We start from the raw sequence: 6293 nt of genomic DNA on the forward strand, positions 1-6293 counted from the left end.
ATGGCCAAAAAATGGGATTTATTTCCAAAACACCAGTGACCTGTAGTTACACGAGGGTATCTTTGCAAATCCAGCCATTATCCTCAGTAGGAGCTCCTGTTTCTCAACAGATTTGATATTCAAACTATTTCGTTTTTAGAAATCTTAATGAGCACTTAGCGCTTCTGAAATTCTGGCCTTATCCATATATGCCATATCCAAGATTGAAAATTATATGAACTCTGAGAGAATAAACCATCAGGTTAACCTTTGGTCACTGGAAGAATGTAAAACATCTCAGATTTATTCCCCAAATCCAATCCAGGTTCTCTCTGAGCTGAACAGTCTGTACAAGACTGACACAGCTGGGAATTTCACAAATTCACCAGCCTGAATCTGTTGCTAGCTCTAGGGAATTTGTATGATTTGTGTTTGACAGTTCCTAAAGACCAGAATCCATCACTCAAACCTGGTGGAAAATGCATCCAAAATCCAGAAAGTTTAAAAACAAAACAGACCATCATCCTGAAAGAATTTGTTCCGCATAGTGATTGGAGTCGCTCTGTTTTCTCCAAAGGGATATGAAGGAAGATTAAATTTAATTGGTCTAAACCAAAAATGATTAATTGCTAAATGAACGTGTTTAGCAGTAGTGAAGCAAGATAAGCTTGTTTGGAGAGGAAGGAGATTTATGGCCTGATCATCATACCGTTTGCTTTTACACACTTGGTTCACATGGTAAGAAGGTGTGGTGCCTGGGGAGAAATGGCAGTACAGGTTGCTAGTGTGGCAAATTAATTCCTCAAAACAACAAAATCTGTATGGTTGCATCTTCACTGCCTGCATCGTTGTATCAGGATGAATATCTCTCCTGGGGCTGGCTCCAGCTCCAGGGCTAGAGCAAACTGGTCATGAACATGCAGAAGGATCCTTTTTCCTGAACAAAGTTTGCACCTGTTAGTAATCCCGTAGCCTGAATTGCATCTGAAGTGTTTGAAGATGATGGTAGAGAATGCAGAAAGAGGAAGAATTGAATCTCCTTATTTAATTTTTTCCAACTGTTTTCTTTCTTGTTCAACACAAAATAGCTGGAGTGGTGGTGGTCCTCCCTCCTCCCCCACAGCAGGTACTGCTGATACTCCACCTTCATGGTCCCTGTTCCTCTGGCAAAGGAGGTATCTCCCCGCACAATGGGTGATATTATCCCATATCCATCACAGGGACTTGAAGAAGGTTGTAGGGCTAATGTCATCCCTGCTGTAGATGCCGAACTTCAAGCCAGTCTGGAGACAGTACATGTCCTGACTCAGGTTTTGTTCATCACCTCAGGATGTGACTCACTGGCCTGCTCATTGGCCCTACTCCAGAAATTTGGATCTTTCTCTAAACAATCCCAATCTTGATGAGTCTGTACTCTAAAGGATCTCTGTCATGTCAGGAAGACTCTGAGCCAGAACTGAGCTGCTGCTACTGAAGTGTGGGTTTCTGGCAGGACATGAAAGAAGCATTAATGCAAAGCTGCCACTGAGCCAAAGCCAAGATTTATTGAGGGTTTTGGCTAACTCTTTTTTGTGACATGTGGCCACTTGGTCATTTGCCATTAGCTTTAATGGGGAAGCTATTATCTGGGGGTGGTGTGGCCTTCTGAGAGCTGTAAGGTTAAGCGAGTGGTTTGAAAGGAGACAGAAATGGGTGCTGTGTTGTGCTGAGCCCCTTGTCCCTGAATGAGACTGAGCTGTTACAGAGAAAGAAGGTAAGTTTTAGGAGACTCTTTGGCTCTGAGCAGATCCTGAGCAACCCATGTGCTGACCTGGCATGCAGTGAGGGGAAAAGCAGTCCACCTTGTGCACACAGTAACACATAAGAAACCCCAAATCCTGTCTCAGAAATTGTCTCTTTCCATTGCACAGAAGGGAAAAAACATCCTGGAGCGATAATGAGCACTGAAATGATCAGCCAGTGTGATCCCAGGCAGCAGAGCGCTGGCTTCATCTCTGCAGGCATCCCTGTCTATTCTGTTCCTAGGCCAGCAGATGTCCCATTGGCACCGACACCTGCCAGCTTTGCTATGTTGTTTGTATCACAGATGGGCTGATGACCCCTAGGCCTCAATCCCGTTGTGCTCAGTAAAACCCCCAATCCACTACAAAAGTAGTGCTCAACTGCTTGCCCAGGTCTAACTCAAACAGTTCTTCTAAAAGCTGTTTCATGTCACACTCACTGCCCTAGGACCTGCCAAGAGCTGGGGGGTAAGGCCGAAGCCACAGCTCATCTTCCCATCCTTGCTCACTTATACATCTCCCTTTTACAGCACCGGAAGAATTAAATAATTTGGCTTTGAGTAATTTGTCTCTGCTGGAGGCAAACTCATGAAGTGGGTGAACCTGGAAGTGATGGTGGCGTGCGTCACTGTACCTGGCTGTAACACTGATGCCTGCCATTCCCCGTTGGGTTCTGAAGCCTTTGCAAAGGGTGACTCACCTTTTTTTTCCATCTGTCCCACCTAGATTTTTGGCTCACCTGGCAGGGATGAAGCTGCCAGGCAGTAGCTGGAAGCTGTGCCTGCACCAGGCCACTGTGGGGACGTGGCCCAGTCATCAGCACGGATCCCTGCGTCCTCCTGCTGAGAGTCCCCCACCGCAGTGGGAAGGAAGATCTGATGTGACTGCTGTTCTGCTTTTAAATACACAGTAAGTTTAAAGCATAGTAGATGAACTGTCCTGATGCTTTCTGGAAAAACTTAAAGTTGCTGCCCAAGACTTTCCCTAAACTATTTTTATTTAACAAAAACCTACCACGCTGACAAAACATGATATAACTGATATATGTGATATAACTGGATGACCAATCGGCCACTTACTACGCAGTAAAAATCACAGCACTGGAAATGTTTGTAGTAATAAGAAACACCTGACAGTGCCGAGAGATTATGCTGCTAGCTCCATCGCAAGTCTCATTCAGTGTTATGTGCATAACACCGTAAGAAATTACACTCAAGAAAGGAGGGAACTGTTTAATAGACATCTAGTCTGGATAACTTTGTCACTTCTGCAGTAGTGATTATATGCTAACGATCTGATTTCACACTGCTTATAATATCCACAGCATAGTATTCCTTACTGCACTTTACCAAAAGTTAAGTCCTTATTAGCCTTTGTATTTCCACCAGTGTTTTTATCCAGACACCATCTCTCTAAGTAGGTAATTTTATGGAGATTGGTGAATTTATACTCACAAACACTACAACGTCAGGGGAGAGTTATATTTGTACTACTTTTCAAATGGAGAAAATTTTCAAATCTGCAGTGGTAAGACTTTAAATTGTGCAGTATAGTCTCACTTTCCTTTAAAAAACAGGATCCACAAATGCCATAGTTTGAAAATATGTACTCATACTTACCCTGCCAAAGAAATGTTGCTCCTGACAGCATGCTCTTGGTATTTAGTATTCTCTCTTAATTAATAAATGTTCTTATCTTTCCTGTGCTTTACCTTGTCTAATAAACAGTCCCGACGGCATCTGTTTTTATTTTTAGGAATAAGCGTGTTGTCATATTGAAACCATATGTTTGCCAGAGCTTGCCTTCTATCCTCTCCACAGTATATATAAGCAACCACACTGATTCATTCTCAGAGTGCTATCTTTGAAAATTTGGACTATTTTTATTAAACATAACTCTACTTTTTTCCTCCCTTTTCCCCTTTCTCCTGCATTCTCTCCAGCTATCTCTAGCCTCCTGAAATGCAGTTGTGGACAGTGAAAAAATGAATAAATTGAGAACATATTAGAAAGAGGTTCGTCTCCATATGGAGGATGATTAACATCCATTTGAAAACTGGGAAGATGGTGTTACACTGACCAGCTTTTACCCATGCACCTAAAATACCCATACACCTATGAGGGATGCCAGGTCTGTGACCCATGATAGAGCTCAAGTCCTGGAAACAGCGTCGCAGCAGAGCACTGCTGGTCAGCCTCACCCCTGATGTAAAGAAAGGGACGTTTCCTCTGTGATACACAGCAGAAAAGGATCTAAACCTCCACCTTAATCCTTCCTCACTGATGTCCCTCTCTGTGAAGGATTTGTGGTTTCTCCTATCCCCTGAGTGCTTTTTGCAGGCTTATCATGTGTTTCTACTTGAGACCAACCGAGGCTGATGTGCACAATCTGGACTCCCTGGGACATGCTAGCAGGAAGAGTGAAGGGGACAGTGGCTCTGGTGGCTTGTCACCTTTTGGGGGGGCTGCCCACAGCCCTCAGAGCCAAGCAAGCATCAGACCTCTCCCACCTGCCATCTGCCTGTTTCTCTCATCAATGGGAGCTTTTTCAAGGGCAGGTTTGTACGTCTAACACTTGCTGGAGTCAGCTGGAGGCTCAGCTCCCCAGCCAGCCCACTGTACCAGCTAAAATAATTGTAAGTTAATGAAGAAATCAGTAAGAGATTGTCTTGCTCTTTTCTAGGACAGGATTGTCTTGCTCTATATCTGCTTCATGATAATGAATGGTGCAAAATGTATGTGAGGGCACCTCAAAGCAAGCTGGATTTCTCCTGATGTTAATAAAACTCAGTCTCAGCTTCAAATGGCTCAGTCTAATTGCAGCCGTGACTCAGAAAGTGCAGTACAAAAACAGGGAGAGAGAAAAGAAGAAACTTCTCAGACCTCAGCAAAATTACAGTAATGTTCAGGGCTGCTTTTCTGCTGGAGTGGAACAGCATGCTGACATCTGTTTGAGATGCATAGCAATGTGCGTTTAGTATCACTGCAGCACCACCATTCAATAACAAGTCAGTTGTGGTCATCAGTATGGATGTGGTGTTGAAAACCTGAACTGAGAAATCTGCACTATGTAACCTTTTCTTATTCCTAGAACGAGAATTGTTCGAGTGAGCCTTCATTGCCCAGCAGCCTTTGGAAATGAGCTTTAGCCTTTGCTTTGGACTGAGGGACAGAGAACACGGAGAGATTTCCAAACCTAATGCCTGCTGACCTCAAGCCTCTGAGCCCGGTGTCTTCTCTCTGGGCCACAACTCTCTGAAAGCATGGTGAGTACCAGGAGAGCTATTTTAATGGCCAAGAACCCATACAGATCCACTAGAACCATAGAAATCAGCTTGAGTGTCCTTGCATAACTGCAAGAGAAGCAGAGTGCTGAGAATCAGGCAGGATTGTGCCCATAGCTCGGTTTACAAAAATGTGCCAGATTAATAGGCTTAATCATGACTGACATTGAGTAAGAGGCAAGAACGACTAATCAGATGCTAACTTAGCTGATGCTGGCATAACTGAAAGCCTGGGGGCATAGTCCAAGGATAAAAACATAACTTCTTATCTAACCAAGGAGTCATTTGTGCACCACTAGTTACGGCGTGTTCTTAAAAAAGGAAAGAAGGAAAAAAAAAATATCTGTTGCACATGAAATTATTTTATGCCCCACAAATGATAAGAAAATAAAGTTAAATGTTCTTGCATCCAATCTTTATAGGGGAAAAGCCCATCTACAGTTAACACGTTGCAAAGTCTACTCACTCTATGTACCTAGGATGCGGACAAATCCTGGCAGCCCGCATGTAACATGGGATTGTGTGGATGAAATCAAAATGAGTGTATATCTAAGATATTTCAAAACCTAGTTTGGGGATATTTCTTGCTATTTGGAGTTTGCTAGGATACACAGGGCCGCCCTACTCCTTGGTTCAGTGAGAGTTCAGGCAGTCTGGCAAGCCTTTCCTTTTGGCCAAGGCTCTTTTTCTGGCAACACATCTCCCTATTTCTCAAGACTCTTCTTTCCTCCAGATTCAACAGGATGTTGAACTGGATCTCACAGAACAGCTCATGGAAAGGAAAGGATCTCTGACACACAACAACGTCACTGGAGAGGGAGCAGTAATGTCAAGGAAGGTGTCTGGAAGGTGAAACCAGGATTAAACCAACCACTTCAAGCTATATTGCATTAGTGAAATGCATGACTGTGTTTTACTTGCAGTAAAACTCATGACTCTTAACAATGAAAGAACTTTCTGTGCAAAATTCAGTAAATTAAATAATCCCAGAGTCCTGTGGGAGAAACTGGAATTGCCCTTCCACGAGACAGGCCTTTCCCAGAAAAGCCTGTCATGGGTCAGCATGAGATGCAACACCATACACCTGTTCGGGAGTCTGTCCGATTGCTTCCAGCCAGTTCCATTTTCCTCACTTGCCATTGCTTGAAACCTTCTGCCGTAACAACCTACAGCTGTAACCAAGCTCTTGCTGAGTGGGAGCTCTGTGACACTGTGGCTGGCCTGGGGCCAGGAGAGGGAAGACCTGGGTG

This window comes from Rhea pennata, chromosome 13 (assembly GCF_028389875.1).
Source record: "Rhea pennata isolate bPtePen1 chromosome 13, bPtePen1.pri, whole genome shotgun sequence".
In the NCBI taxonomy this organism is placed as follows: Eukaryota; Metazoa; Chordata; class Aves; order Rheiformes; family Rheidae; genus Rhea; species Rhea pennata.